Source organism: Hibiscus syriacus, unplaced genomic scaffold (genome assembly GCF_006381635.1).
Source record: "Hibiscus syriacus cultivar Baekdansim isolate YM2019G1 unplaced genomic scaffold, ASM638163v2 tig00116997_pilon, whole genome shotgun sequence".
Taxonomy (NCBI): Eukaryota; Viridiplantae; Streptophyta; class Magnoliopsida; order Malvales; family Malvaceae; genus Hibiscus; species Hibiscus syriacus.
The window spans coordinates 3,758,936-3,776,167 of record NW_024063513.1 but is presented as its reverse complement, the minus strand read 5'-3'; the positions used below and the strand labels follow the sequence as shown (position 1 = coordinate 3,776,167).

Below are 17,232 nucleotides of genomic sequence, written 5' to 3'. Positions count from 1 at the left end.
ATAGACAAAGGGAATTGGGTGAGACGAATTTTGATTTTAAAATGAATTTTAATATAAAAGTTTAGAAGTTCCTTCCTTTCATGGGGAAGCAGTTTGCCTTTTTCTTTCTATTAACCATTAATGATTTATTCACCAACCTCAGTCAAATAACCCAAATTTGACTAACAACTTCTAATTGCTGCTGTTTTTATAGAATATCCTTATAAGTTAAATGGTATATGCCATCCTACTTATTATTATGACGCTTATAAACCTCTAAATTTCAATGACAGTGGCTTTCATATTTTCTTGCACATATTTTTCAAGAAAATAAGTTCTCAAATTTATACCAATCTTATTTTTATTTACTTTTTAATATGTTTTTTTTTCAAAAATTACAGAATACATGTATAACTAATTATAAGAGCCAAAATTTTATTGATATTTGGTTCCTTTCATACTTAAATTTTATATGTAAACCTATATTTTTTGATATAATCTATAATATTGATTCAATTTAAGAAATGTATACATATATAATGTTAAATTTGATATGGATAAGGTTGAGGCTTAAAGCTCCACGGTGATGAAGTTAGAAATCTCTTCGGCGAGTGGTACAAGTCAGATTTGAATGAAGCGACCCGTACAAGTAACTTTAGTCAAATTTATGCAAGTGCACATCAACGGATGTGATTGCCAATGGGCCACCATGTCTCTTATTTTCTACTTTTAATTCATCTTTATCGGGAAAAATACCGAATGAGCAAGCTCCTGGAAATTTAAAATCAATAGTATATTTTAATTTTCTTTTATATTTTTTATTGAAAATCTTTTTTTTCAAACTTTTATTGTTTTTATTAAAAATTTATCCCAGTATAAAAGTCCCTAATCTTTACCAATTTTCTGCATTCTGATTCTATTTGTATTTCTTAATTGCAAGGTTGGATAATCAGATTGTGAGATGTAAACCCAAATTTGATTGACGGTTATTTATTAACAATTCCGTAAATCTCAGAACAACTAACGGTTAAGTTGAAGATAAAAAGAGTTTTATTTATTTATCATTTTTTTTTTTGCAAGAGCAATTTAGTGCAATTGGAATGATTTGTATATACAAAGGAGGCCCATTTGCCCGCCGGGGGGGGGGGAATAATATACAGTGCGGCGCTGATCAAATGTAAGGATTAATATGGGAAGAATAATCACGAATTCCAGCTCCCTCCCAACCCATCCATTCTTCCCACAAATCCCCGTCTGATTCATCCATTCCCCACATCGCCTCCTTTATTTCTTCCTCGTATGCTTCTGTTGCGTTCGTTTCCCCTCTCACTCGACTCATCACTATCTGCATTTTCAGATATCCGTTCTATTTTTGTAAGTTTCTGATTAGTGAAACCAAATTAAAACTAAATCATAAAAAAAACCCCAAAACAGATACATACATCATAAGCTTCATTGATCGTTTGAAACTGGACCCCACAATTGTTTCCTCTGCAAAACGTCTGGGTGATACTGAAATTAATCCCCCCAAAAAACACACGATCAGATCGAAGAAGACAAAATCAAATCAACGGGTAATAAAAAATCGTATTAAAATCAAAATACCTGAAGGGCAAGTTGCCTGAAGGCCTTTTTGACCTCAGATTCGGAGGCTCCGGGTTGGATCCGGAGAGTTTTGTAAGGATCCATAACCGAAGAAGAATAAGAACAACAAACTCTCACTCCGTTCACCGTCTTCTTCTTCTTCTTCCCCTTAACTTGCAACCACCAAGAACAGCCCTTCCCACCCACCATCCCTACAGCACTCGCCATTGATCGCAAACTACAAGATCAAACCAAATACCGAAATCTTCGAATCCCTTGACAAATATTAAGATTAAACGATGGACAGATAAAAGAAGCAGGAATTGATTGATTGAGAAACAATAACAGATAATGGTATAGATGGAGGGATTACACGAATAAAGGAGAAGACTATTTATAGAGGAAGGGTTGAAGGGGAGTAGGTCCTTATCCAAACACGAAAGGGCGGTCTCTGGCGGGTGACGTGTTCAAAAATGGTGGTGTGTGGGGTTGGCCTCGCCAAAAGCCAAAGAGAGAGATCCTATACTTATCTGAATTGGTTTCTTTTCTTTATTATTGATTGCTCGTCAGCTTTCTGCCCTGACCGCTTTCTTGTTATTTCTCAGAATTTTTTTCTCTAATCATAAACATATTATAATATCTCAATAATTGTCTCCGATTATCTTATCAATTGATTTTATTTTTTTAGGGTTCAATTATTAAAAAAAATTAGTCTTTTTATTTTATTAGAAATTTTATATGAATTTAAATAAAACTTTAAATGTTTAATTTATTTTAATATTTTTTATCAAAGATTCCGATATTGTTTTCATATTGTAATCCTAGTATAGTTCAAAGTTATTGAATTATTATTTTAGTTTTTTTTTCTACTTAAAGTTGTTTTTTCAGATGGTTTTTAATATTAGAATATATATTTTCAGCATTAAAAGATACATGGGAGATTTAACTTTAAGATAAATAATAGTTATCTAATTATTATCATTGTAAATTACAAATTGATTACAAACGTTATACAAACTATTTAATTATTATTAACCCTCTGCGTTAGGGTTTTTATTTCTTTTTCTCGCAGCCGTTCATGAGCCGTCTTTTACCTTTGTGGTAATCTGTTGGGCTGTGTTTCCAATATTCCTTGTGTTTCTGTTTCTTTGTTCGTGTTAGTGTCTTGGAAGGGCGGGTTTTGGAATAGGAGAGGAGGATCTTCCATGGGAGAAATTGAACAGAAATTGGAGAATCTTCAATTGGGGGGGGGGGGGCTTTGAACTTGGGAGACTCGGGGGTATATCGCAACTATATTTTAACTTTTGCTTAGTCGGAAGGTTCCTCACGAACGCAACGATAAATTTCCAGGCAGTGCACGTAACAAAGCTGCTCTTGAGATTGCTTCAAACCCTGTGTTTCACGAGAGGACGAAACACTTCGAAATTAACTGTCATCTCGTCTGAGAAAAATACAGAAGGGTTTAATTCAAGCAAAGCATGTTTCTTCTGCAGAACAGCTTAAAGACATTCTCACTAAAGCATTCGGAGTCCAACAACCAAGTTGGAGATTAAAGACATTTTTCACCCCTTAACTTGAGGAGTGTTTGAGAATTCTGAATGTATAATATCCGTTAACTATGTACATTTACCCGCTGCTAGAAATTAGTTATAATTATTAGACAGTTAGTTTAGCTTCAGGCTATATAAACAATTGTTGTAACTTTATTTTACACATTAATATATATCAATAGCATTTTATCTATATTGCCATCTGTTCAACAAATATAAGATATATTCTTTGAACCAAGTCAAAAATATATATAATATAATCTTAAAGGTAAAACAGTGGATTAGTTTACTTGATTTAAATTATAATGATTGATTCTTATCTATAAGATATCATCAAAATTATTGCACCTTATCCACAATATAACAGTTAAGACCACGTGTGAAAGTGTACAAAAAATCCAGCTGTACACTAATTTTAACCCATTTTATAAAATCAACTGCAGGCATCACCAATGTGTAATAAGACCATACGCAAGGCCTTCCTCAATTTATAATAAAATCTATATTAATGTGTAAAAATATATATAAAAAAATCTTATAGCTAAAACAGTGGATTAGTTTACTTGACACTCGTTTTATTGATATTCAAACTAATTCAATTTTTATATTATTTTAAAATTTCGAATGATTTTTTTAAAAAGGAAAATCTACCTTTTTAATACTAAAATAAAATTTCAATTATATATCTTCTATATAATACTATATTTTTTTATAATCTCTCAATTAGAGATAGGATGAACAAAAATTGATTATACTTAAAAATTTAATTTTTTTTATTTGATTTGATACTGACAGATGCAATTTAATTTGATTTGTAATTTTATAAATATGAATCGATTAAAAAATTAAATTTAAATTAAATTATATAATAAAACTTAAATAACTCTAAATTTTTAACAATTAACATATTTAAGTCGAGTATCTCAATTATGTATTATATTTATAAATAACTTTAAACATAAATTCAAATAACTCAGATTGACTCGATTTAAATTTAAAAAATTTGAACCCGCTCAAAAAATTCGAGTAAAACTTAAGTTATCAAATAAGACACATTAATTTAAAGACTTAATAATTTTACTTAATTTGACTCTACTCAATGGAATGATTACACCTACTCAGAGACAAGAAGCATTTTTTATTATATTAAAATAATTATAAAATAGTATACATTTTAAATATTCACAATCATTTCGCCATAAATATTTACGAGGAAACGTGGTCGGGTGGGACGGGGAGGGAGCGTGGATAAGAAGGAATACGTGGGGTGGCAAATGTGGTCCTTGAGAATTTAAATCTGAATCGTCCTTCAATTCCCTAGATTTTTCCTAGTAATCAAGATAATTAACTTTGAAGCCGCTCTCCCCCTTATTAAAGTTTTTGTTGTTTTTTATTGATCAAATCAATTTTTTCCTTTAATTTTATTTAACTGGTGATTGTATTGATTTTGATGTTAGTTATTGACGGTCAATTTTTATTCCTCTTTGTTTTTTAATATTTTAATAAGAATAATTTTGCTTTTGTGACGTGTTTTTTTCTACTTTTGAGGCACGTTTTTTTATTTTTTTTCTCGATCGTTTGGTTGTTCTTTTATTTTATGTTTTCTCATAGTTGGATTTGATTACGTCATGACTGCTCAAGATGAAGCTTATTTGCAATCATGTTGATCTTCCCTGCTATGACCCTCAGATTGAATTTGAATACGCAATTTTATGTTCATGGATAGCCACGACGCTCAGCTATGATTTACGGTTCTCGGTGGTTCTTTAATAGATTAATCCCATTTTTTGGTTCGTTTGCTTATATAGTCAGACTTGTTCGTATCTATTTTTCTCGAATCTTTTGGTTGAATTTTTAACTTTCTCTAGGTATGATCCTCGTATGATCTAAAGTGATTAGTTTTAATGTTATAGGAAAATATCCATATTATGTATTTAATTTACGATGATAATAGTAATATCACATTATAATTTTAGATATTTTTACTTTTTAATAAAACTATCGAATTCTATTAAACTAATATTTAACTTTAAATATAAAAAATATAAAAAATCTAGAATTTATGATGAATTGAAAATTTCAGGAAAATAACTGCCTCACCTGCCCCTTTGGTCCATCCTTATATCCAACTACAGTAAAATTATATATATACAAGTATGATTATGGTCTAAAATATGTATAAAGTTTTAAAATATTAATGTCATTTGTTTATTTAACCTTTGTTGGTATATAAGGCTACAAAATAAGAGTATGTATTATCTCCCCTTGTAAACGCCTTTCATTTCTAATCCATTTCTAAGTAGGTTGTTGAGACATGTACTATATAATATTGGGATATATTATTGGATGTCCTTTTTTGACTAATAATTCAAAGGAGTTTTTTTTTTATATAATTCTCAATTTTATACAAACAAGTCCTCGACTTTGAAATCATTGATCTTTCTGCAAACGCATATTTTTAATTTTAAGATTTATATTTAATATATTATTAGTCATTATTGTTAGATATGTAACTTTATTTCTTTTATAAAAGTCATCCAATAAAATATTTACTTTATTTTTAAATGAAGATCTGGTTATTACGTAGTTTTTTTTATTAAGTTAAAGGGATTATAATATAATATATGTTCTAAACACTTTCAATTATTTGACAATGAATGTTCAATCATCTTTACTGCATTTGCTGATATTGGAATATAATATCTCTTGGAGTAATAACAATTCTTTTAATCAATGAAGTATTTGATTCATACCGTTACTGTGTAGTTAAAATCATAAAGGATGAGTGGTTCAATCTCTTCCCAAAATACAAAAATGGGTTTGATATATATATATATATATATATATATATATATATATATATTATTGCAAAGTATGTATTAAAACATGAGATGACATACTCACGTAATTTGACCCAATAACCAGTGTCAGAATTGAGCCTAAGGTCCAAAATCAAAATGGCCATTTAAGACTTAGGGCTACATGTATGCTGCCCAAAATTCCAAATCAAGTTGAATGCATAACCCGGTTGTGGCCCAAAAATTTTGATTATTGGCTTGTGCAAAATTTTCTTATTACTTATTTTCCAATCAATTTTAATGATACAATCAAGGAAGAAAGACAGGACCATTCAACATGGACTGGTTAATTTATTTAGTACAATACACAATTTAATTCAATTAATTAAAATGTTCTTTTAAAAATGTTGATAAATTTGAATATCGAAATATTATTACATATTTATATTACATAAACTCTTTCTCTTTTATTTATTGTTTCTCTTTTCTATTTTTTATTAATAAAATTTGAGTACTGTTCTAAAATAATTACAAACGATTTCAGTCAATTGCCATATGTACTTAATTGAATTATTATTATTATTATTTTGAATAATTTATGATGACTACAAAGATAATATATGTTTAAAACTTTCTTAAACAATTGATAACACACATTTTGCAAACACAATTGTTTGAACTTAAGATCTCTAGGAAGAATAATATTATCTTTCATTATTGAGGTCACTTGATGAAATCTTTATCATTTAAAAATAACTATTTGTAATACCCCCAAATCCCGGGTCAATAATTTGGGTCAACCAGAGACCTATAAGTTGAGCCCATTAGATTTCCTAGACCAATTTGGACCAGTTTATAAGGGTATTGGGCTTAAGTTTGGCCCAAGAGTTCAAGCTAAGTGATAGTTTTAAGTTGAGTTTAAAAGGAGAAGGACCAAATTAGCAATTTACCCATAGTTTGTTTTAAAGAATAGAAACCCCTTTATATTTAGTGTTTTACGTGAACCCAAACTATATTCCTTTTCTCTTTTCCTTTCCTTCCCAAGAGTAAGCTTAAAGGAGAAAGTTTTTCAAGTTCCAAGCTTAGTTAGAAGTAACCAAGGTAAGAATTCAAATCCTCACCCTCCTAACTTTCATTTAAGCCCCTAATCTTGAGTTTTGAGTGTGGTTTTCAAAAATGAGTTTTTCTAGGAAGGTTAAAGGAATCAAAGGATTTAAGTTTATTCTAGTAAATTTGAGTTGTTTGGAGTATCCTTAACCTTGTTTTAAGCCTTAGATAAGTACTAATCCATTTTCTTATCTTTGTTTAGCTAAGGAATTGGGAGAAGTTCAAAGGCAACGGGGAAAGAAAAAGTTAATTCTAGCGAAGTTGAGAGGGATTCTAGTAGCCAAGAAAGTCGGGTAACTCATTCACAGCTTTCTTATACCAGTTGTAGATCATTAGAAATGAGTTTTAGCTAGAAAGTTAAGATTCAAGCATGTTAAGTAGATTTTCATGGTATATTCTTTAATAAAGTGTTTTAGCATGTTTTAAAAACCTTATTTATGCCCCTTAATATCACATAAGACATTAACCATAATTGGAAACTTCAAGAAAGTTAAAATGGGGAGGTAGAGTGGGATTTTCGAGCTCAAATTGGATATTTTCGAGCAGTGATATCAGTATTGTATGAGTAAGTACCAATATTATTCTTCAGCAGAGCAATAATGTATTTAAGTATCAAGAGAGTATCGATATTCATGCAAAGAGTATCAATACTACATGGTTGGTATCGATAACTATGGGGTGGTATCGATATCGGGATCACATTTCAGATTCCAATATACCATTTTCATATTGGTATTCAAGAGAGTATTGATACCTAGGGTAGAGTATCAATACTCCTCATAAGAGTATCGATACTACTTCCATTCTTTTCTTTCCTTACAAGCTAGCAATAGAGTATCGATACCTTAGTGGGAGTATCAATACTCAAAAAGGCAATATCAATACCGAAGGCTTGGTATCGATACCAAGGGTTGTTGATAGGGAAGCGGTGGCGGATTGATGAACGTTGCTCTTGTTGAAGAATCAAACCTAGAAAGCTCTAGACTCAATGAAGAACAATAGGGAACGAATAGGGGAAGGTGGCGGTAGCAAGTAGGGTTCTTAGAGTTTATTTTATGTGATGGAAACAAGGTAAGAAAAAAGATTAAAACAAGATAGAGAAAAGATAAAGGAATTGCAAATAAAATAAGATAACCAAGAAATCAAAAGATCTCCCTTATGAAGGTGAACGGTAAAGATGATTGATGACGTGGATGGATATGTGGAAAATTGATGGATAATGTCCTATCGAGCCCTCCTAGTCGCAATGAAAAGGCAAACACGATAATATGGCTCTAACCAACCCTCCTAGTCGTGATGAAAAGGCAAATTGGAGTGTGAAGATTAATCTCTCTCACAAGAACTTGAAAGAACTCAAGGAGAAGAAGCTTCGAAGGCACAAGGCAATCAGCACTTGCAAAAACGAACTCTCGTTGTATTATTAATCAAAGAAATATTGAATTACAAAGTTTAATGAAGCCTCCTTTATATAGGGGATGAGTTCTAAAGGTCCTAAATAACTAATGAATAAAATAATAATAAACTAAACATATCTTAACTCTAATTCCTAATAAAATAATAATAACTAAAGATAATATTTTTAACCCAACCTTAATTCCTAATAAAATAATAAATCTAATCCTAAAAGATAATACATCATCCTATATTAAGTTATATTACAAAAAATCAATAAAAGTATTGAAAATTCGTAATATTTACAAAATCCCGTATTAATCCCGTATAGGATTTTCTGCATGCACCGTCTTCAGTAAAATAGCCATATCTCGAGTTCCCGATATCGGATTGATGCGATTCAAGAATCGTTGGAAAGAAAAGAGACAAACGGTTGTATCTTCAGAAGACATATTGACTAAATAAGATCAGGATCCCATTCAAAAAGTCATCGTAAGTCTGTTTCTGTTCTGATCTTCTTTTCCAATGCTTGGACGAGTGGATCATTTGGAAGAGTTATTACTTCTTCCTTTGATGTGAGCCTTGTGATGCATGTATCATCCTCCCTTTCTTCAAAAAGATTCGACCTCGAATCTGAAACATTAAAGGGAACAACATTAGAATCGTTTAATGGTTCATTCACATTATACTTACCGAATAGATATGCTTTGAATCTTCGAGACTTTGTTCTTCTAATAGGTTCGAGTAAAAACATTAGTCCAAAAAAGCATGTATTATGGAATATGGTACATGTATCAGTTGTGTTTGGGCAAGAAATTCAAAGGACTTTAAATAGAGTTGAGGTTTCCAAAAGCTTTAATTACTCCCAAATAAGACTACAAGTGAGAACAATAATAATATTTAATTCAAACGTAGAAACGGGATAAAGTAAGGTGAAATAAGACTAGCTTTGTTTGTATGCTCGAGAAACGATCAGGGCACTCGAGTTCCTTTAAAAAAAGCTAGCAGTGTCGAAAGTATAGATTCAGTCCGGATATATCCTTAGGGAGTGCGCAAGTCACTTTAATCTAAATAACTAAGGTCAAGGCCTGACACTCGCAAGGGGTGGGTTAGTCGAGGGTGTGGTGTCTGAAGTAGAAATTTCGGGGGGCCATCATCGGTAAACTATAGGGGTGTGTGAGTTTCGAGATACAGAACCCTCAACCACACCATGATGTCTACCATAGAGTAGAGAGTGAGTATACAAGTATACTCACTAAAGCAAAGCAATAGACCTGATAGCTTGAGCCTTTTAGTGATAACAGTCGGTATGATTTAGTTGTTAGTATGGCACTGAGCTAGTTAGCTCAGCGTTTGGAATTTGTTTCCTTATGCAGATTAGATGGAGCTGCTGAGGAGCTTAGAGTGACCGAGATCCAGACCCAGAACAGATCAGAGTACATCTCAAGTTTTTAAAAAGACATGTAAATTTATAAACCCTGTTGTAAAGTTGAGTCGTAAATGTATTTTAAAGTCGGTCTGTACTATTATTTTTTAATGTAAACATTTATTTTGGGAGTTCCCACATGTACAGATTTAATTATATTCTTACAATTGAATTTATAAAGAAAATAGTCCTTTTAAAACAAGAGAAATAAAAAATTGTTAGTCAGCCACTCCGGTAGTTTCGTGTAACACTCTTATAAGTTAACTGTGTGTCGTACTAATTTAAGGTGTTACAATGTCATTATCATTTAAAAGTAATTAAAAGATATCATTATAAACATTATTGTTTCGAAGATACAATCATTTAAATTTTACATTATACTGATGTCAATACGAGGAATTAATTTACATAAATCATAGTTTTGAGAATTAAATCCATATTCTTAACAAGTGTAAAAGCTAATTTATATAGCTTGATCGAAAACATACAAGAAAACAAGGCATGCAAATTTAAATTAACTATGATGTGTCCTAATACTAATTACCAAAAAAAAACCAATATAAATTGTAACAGAGCATGAACGAATAATGAAACGGTCCCCAAAACAAAGTCCAAAATCTCCATCGATGAGAGAGAAATGGATAAAAGGTTGTCATTTCATTCCCATCATATTGTCATTTGCCCATCCCTCATCCCCTTCTACATAACCACCTTTGCCCATTGCTTCCCACTCTTTGGGACTTCTCAACCACATTGCTACAACCGGGGAGCACCTTCGATCAACTCATTTTTCAAGTGACCTTTTTATTTTTCCCTACTTTTTTTCTTGGGAAAAGAATAAGTTTGATACTATTAAAATGCATCTTTGTTTAAGCTTATTTAACATGTGTATGTGTGTTTAAATGATGAGGAAGCAGGCCGATAATAAGGAAATATTGCACAAAGGGCAGCGGTGGTGGCGATGCACTACAAGAGCCGATGAGAATGGAGGCCAAGGAAGTGAAGAGGAAGACTAGTACCGTGGGAGGATATCATGAAGGCAGTTGCTGTTGGGTTCCTCATGATTAGACCGGAATATATTACCCCAAGAGCCATGAGAAGCTCATGGCTGATATTTCTGCTCATTCCACCAAAGATTATGACATTCATTGGTTTTCCTATGATTAGTGTTGTTTATAGGCAAGACTCTAATAAATAGTTTCATTCAACTTGGATTATATTACTACGTTCTTCATATTATATATATATATATTTATAGAAACCCAAAATAGCTTAGTTACGAGATCAAAAACCTTGGAACATGTACATATATCATAAACCGCAAATCACAAATCACTTCAAAAATATGAGAAAAAGAGTATCCGTTATACTTTTGCTTACAGCTTTGAAGAAAATGGATTGGTATTTGGTGGATGAGAGGGGCTAATGCGTCTTAAGATTCAAAATCCAACGTACTTTTTTACCTAGTTCCGTCAATGGTGGCTGCAGCTCAAAGAGGTACCTGAACCAACAGGTTTTTTGAACAGAACAAGGATCATCGTCAAGTTGTCGCATCCCTCGCCACCCACTGTGGGAGCAAAACACCTGTTGAATGCTCTCTCGCAGATTGCTGACAGCTTAGTTTCCTGCACAGAGGGAAGCGTACGTCCATTGTTAATTAATAGAATCTATGTATTGAAAGGTTTACCAGGTTTTTACGAGGGCTCTGCAGGTACTTACGGAGTTCATTTGCTCTCGTACGTAATCCACGAGTTGTTGACTTGACATACAGTCCCTAACCAACAAAACAGAAAGATGGTAGCATCAAATTAATGAGAAATAACATCCTCCCGAGAGAATCTATAAATGAGTGCATCAGCATCATCATCACAAGTGGGTAAAAGTATCGAGTGCATCATTTATAGATTCCCTCAGTAATCATAAGTTACGTGATGATGATGACGCCGCCGCCGAGTTGCTGTATCAGAAAGATTCTTACACAGTAACTTACCAAATCCCATCAAAAGCTAGAACAAGAAACTCATCATCATCACTAAAAGAATATTTAAAAAAGTTAGTCTCTTTATAAAATCAATTGACCAACTTCAAAATTTATTGAAAGAGCTAGAATGTTACACAACTATTTAAGCGAACAGCAATTCACTTACAATGTTTATGTCTGGATTAGCTGTTACAATTTGCTTTCAAGGTTTTGATCTGTTTGAACTCTGCATCTCCTGCAAGTGTAAAGATGATTATAAATCCACAAGCAATCGAATAACGATCCCCCCCCCCCCCAACACCCCGTGCGGGGATTTAGACAGTACCAATGGCTGTGGCTAAGTTTAAACTTCCGTTGACACTCCAACCTGAATAAAACCACCAGCTTTCAGAATTCTCTCTCTCCAACTCAAGGTCTGGCTTGTGATCTTTAGACAAATTATACGCCTGACTTATATGAAATACAGCTTGCACCAGCTGAGCTATGCCACCTTAAAGAGGAACCCTATTGCATATCCAAAGGAGAGAAGTAAAATAAAAGTTAAAAGGCATCTTAAAATCCATCTTAGATCAATGCTGCAACCGGATTATATTTTACATTAATCATGTTTTTCACTCTAATATCACCATATGGACAAGGTAAAAGCATGTGCTACAACAATTTCCATGTCATGTCCGGCTCAAAATACACACATTTATAAAGGCAGGGCCCTGTGTATTATGTCTTATTGCCAATTCATGACAATATTAACGTATGAAAAAAAAACCACTTGCCATTCAAAGAGGACACCTTTCAGCTAACAACTTTGAGAGGCCTTAAGAAAATATTTTGAACAAGTAAAATAATGCTGAAATTGTGCTTTCATGGCTCTGCAAAAGGAGAATTGTACCTGCCCCTTTCTAGATATTACATAACGGGAATCACCAGCATTAGCAACAACTAGTTGCTTGTTTCAAATTATTGCCACACAGGCTGTGCATCCTGAAGTAGGCCCGTGAAAATCAGAGTGAGGGCCCTAGTTTGCAACCAACAGAAAAGTTAACATTAGAACTTCACAGGTACCATAGACGTATTTGACCAATCAGACAAAAGCTTCTTACATATGGTATTACATTGAAAGAATTAAATGAATCCAAATAAAGTTTCCACCGCAAAAGTTGGTTCGTCCAATTTAGTTTTGCATCACAAAATTACCTCCTCAGAATGCCAATCATCAAAACCGTCCTTGGCTTCACCGCTCTTTGGAGACCATATGAACCCTTCTATACAACCAGAAATTTTGTCCGTTTTATCTCCCAGGACAGCTAATTCTCTCCATCCTCTTTGTCCACACATCATCTCGTCCATTCTGCATGACGAAAAAAGTTCAATGCATGTATAACAGAAGAAACCATTAACAACAAGCACCCGTAATATGTCATATTTAATCCAGTGAAACGAATTTGATCGTAGTCTTAAATTGCAAATTCATGGGAAAAAAGCAAAAGAGGAAAGAGAACGATGCCATAATGGAGCTATAAATAATCCATACATTAAGAAACAGTGTTCTAGAGGATTTGTTGGATGAAAAGGAAAATTTTAAACAACCTTGTGTGGACACTAACAAATTTGAGTGGCAATGATCATGATCTCCAAGCACACAGTCCATTTCCTGATTCCCAGGAAATTTAGAGCATGTTACTTACATGTCAAAGGCATTTTCTCAGCTGCCTCGTGGTTGAGCTATGACATATCTTCTGTAAAAAGCTAAGCAACATAATATAAAAATAATCCAGTAAAGGAACCTGAGAAAAGCTCTCTGTACTGAAGTCCCTATATCTCCTTCTAAATAAGCTTCATGCCTGAGCATCTGCTGATGAAGATGCTTGGCACAAAACTTAGCCACTACTTTACCTGCAGATAAATGAAGCCGCATATTAAATACTTAAAAGACTTGGTACAAAGAATTTAATCAGATAAACAGATAATTCTATGTATAAAAGATTTGAAGATCATGAAAGAACCAATCAGAGAAAATGGGAAACAAGAGCCAAAGTAACAATTCTGTTGTGAGCGCCCATCAACCTCTCTGTTTAAAAATTTCAAGATTATTAGAAAGTTTTGAAAGAAGATAAACTTTCCACAGAAACCAATATTTACCCATACAACTAACATGAGTAAAATACTTTATTAACTCAAAACACTACAAATTGTATTAACTGTGCAGAAAATAACTCCAGTGTACTAAAATTACCAGTTATATGATAAAATTTGCAAGACACTAGAAAGAAAAAGAAAACACGCAAACAGAAAAAGAGAACGTGACCAATGATACATAGTAAACACACTCAGATGTCAACAGGTGCGTCTCTGATAACATCATAAAACCTCAGGGTACGTCTCTGGTAACATCATAAAACCTCAGGGTGCGTTTGATTCATGGAATGTAAGATTACAGGTGGGAATAAGATTATCGACGGGAATAAAATTATTGGGAATGTTGCATGGTTCGCTTAGCAGGAATATAAAATTATAATGTTTGGTTAAATGAACAAAAGATTATTGGAATGTATATTCTACCAAATTGTCCTTATTATATATTTGTTTTTTTAACAAGTTAAATTCTACTATAATTTTACTATAATTAATTTATATATTTTCTTTAAAAATTTTAAATTCATAAAATGTATATAATTTTTTTACAAAATTAAAAAGATAAACAAGTTTAATGAAAGGGTAAAATTTTATTTTAACCCCTAAACTTCATATAAAATTATAATTATGAACATTTTTTGTAAATCTAAAATAGTTTAAGGATAAATTTGTAATTTAACATTCGTAGAATTTTTTTTATTCAAATGAAATCTTGAATCAATTATTGGAGTAATTATTGTCCTTAACCACTTCTATGAGTTGTATGGCCTCAAGCTTAATGTTAGCAAGACATAATTGTTTTTTGCTGATATCTCCTCTAGAATTCTGGATAACATTAAATCTGCTACAGGTTTCAAACTTGGTTTCTTACCTGTTAGATATCTTGGTCTTCCTCTTCTTACTAGAAAGTTAACAGAAAATGATTGTCTGCCTCTTATTGAGAACATCAAACAAAGGCTCCAGCATTGGTCTAGAAAATTATTCAGTTATGCAGGAAGACTTGAGCTTATTAAAATTGTCCTTTACAATGTGATTAATTTCTGGAGTAGGCAATTTTTTACTTCCTCTAAAAGTTACTAAAAAACTTGAACAGCTCTGCACAAGATTTCTTTGGAAAGGATCAGATAAGGCTACAACAGGAGCTAGGATCGGTTGGGATAAATTATGCAGACCTAAATCTGAAGGTGGTCTTGGTTTAAAAAATATCGGAACATGGAATAAAACCTGCATGGTTCAGCTCATTCGAAAACTACTATCTGGTGAAGGATCAATGTGGGTAGCATGGACCTACTGCTATGTAATTAAAAGCAACAATTTTGCTGACATCAGTGAAAGTTCTTCCTATAGCTGGTGTTTCAGGAAGCTTATCAAATTAAGGGCTGAAGCCCTCCCTATTATTAACACATGAATTTCGAAGACCAGAGAAATATGGGAAGAATTAAGAGAACAAAATGCAAAGGTACCATGGCACAAAGTTATCTGGTTTCCACTGCACATTCCCAAGCTGAGTATTATCTCATGGATGGCTATTCTGGATCGCCTTCCTACTCGGGAAAGGCTCTCTAAAATGGGTATTGTTTATGACTATTTATGTTGCTATGTCATGAGTCGACTGAAACTAGAAACCACCTGTTTATGGACTGTTTTTTTGCTACTTCTCTATGGAACTCAATCATGAGTCTTTCTTAAATGTGCATCATGCATTCTACCTGGGATTCAAGAATTGGATGGGCTTCTCAACATTGGAAAGGCAAATCACTTCTCACCACCATTCTGAAACTTTCATGGACATCTTACATTTACTTGATCTGAGAAGAAAGAAATAGACGAATCTTCAGAAGAGAATCAAGAACAACGGATCAAGTTTTAAAAAATATTAAAGACCTTGTTCGGTTCAATCTCAATGACAGAAACTTCAATAGAATTGACTATGTTAATATTAACTTATGTAATTATTGGGGTATAGACTGATTTTTTTTTTTGTAAGTAGCTTTTATACTCCCAATTGGGATGTTTTGTTGTATCTTTCTTCATTGGATAACAAAATTTTGCTTATCCAAAAAAATAATTATTCAACGATAGAAGAATGATATTTTTGAGAAAACAAATTAAGGACATTTTAGTCCTAAACGTTGGGAATGTAACAATACCTAAGGGAATGGGGAATCACATTCTCGGTAATAAGCCCCAAAATACTACTATTGAGAATGTTTGCAATCCAAACAGGGGAATCACATTCCATTCCCCCCGGTAATCCAAGATAACCTGAACCAAACGCCCCCTCAGTGTTTAAAGGCATAAGTTTGCTCCAGTCGATTCATCAGTGGCAAAACCAACGCACATACTGATCAGTTAAGATCTGCCAAGGAATAACTAAAATTTCAGTAGTAAGAAAAAATACAAACGGTATCCGGAAAAGGTAAGAAAACTCTACTGAAATCTGAACTTTATATACTTTTGTAAAGAACAAAAACAAAAAGTGATGTAATAAAAAGAAGAGCTTGATCCTTACCTCCATGGCCATCATAAACACCAAAAAAAGCTGTCAAGTTGTCCAGATCCGGAGAAGCTGCATGCTACAAGAATCATAAAAGTAAATTCATGGCATCATTAAAGGTAAATTGAGTTTTTGAGAGGTACAAATGAAATGAGGTATGTATATAAAATGGAGATAATAATCAACATAGGAGACATGCTTTTAACAAGGACCTGTATCCCTTAAACTTAATAGATATAACAGGTCTCAAACATAATTGAATACGCAACAAGCAATTACTTCCAAAACAGACCATGAGTGCACACATATGAAGCAAGAATAATCTATTGAGATAAATATATTAGGTTTCAGCACGGCCAGTTCGAAGGACATCCACCAATATCCTATGTTACCTACACTAAATGGTACAACTTAGAAAATATGTGACCTGAGATAAATGCGATCTTAATAATCAGTTTGAAAGCCATATGGTTCTTTATCACCATGTTAAGAAGCATGTACTAGACGTAAGATAAGCAGTTATTAGCATTTATCCGATACACTAGGCATAGGACATTAACCAATGCTACTTAATTATATACTGCCTTGTTAAGGAACATATACTAGGTAGTATATTATGTCAAACAATAAGAATACAGACGGAACTTACCGCATCTTCCATGGTTGCACGCCATCCTTGCATGCATGACAATCCATAACGAAGCCTGTCGTTTTCACCATCGTCTGGTAACTTTTCAGTTTTTGGGGTGCTGAGATATACCCCCATTTCCTGAATAAACCAAAAC

General features: G+C 32.8%; 2 pseudogenes; both read right to left on the bottom strand.

Annotated features, from left to right (window-relative positions):
- Nucleotides 1–1,032: 1,032 nt before the first annotated feature.
- On the bottom strand, nt 1,033–1,940 carry LOC120193980 (annotated as a pseudogene).
- An 8,548-nt stretch (nt 1,941–10,488) lies between these two features.
- Nucleotides 10,489–17,232, bottom strand: LOC120194328 (annotated as a pseudogene).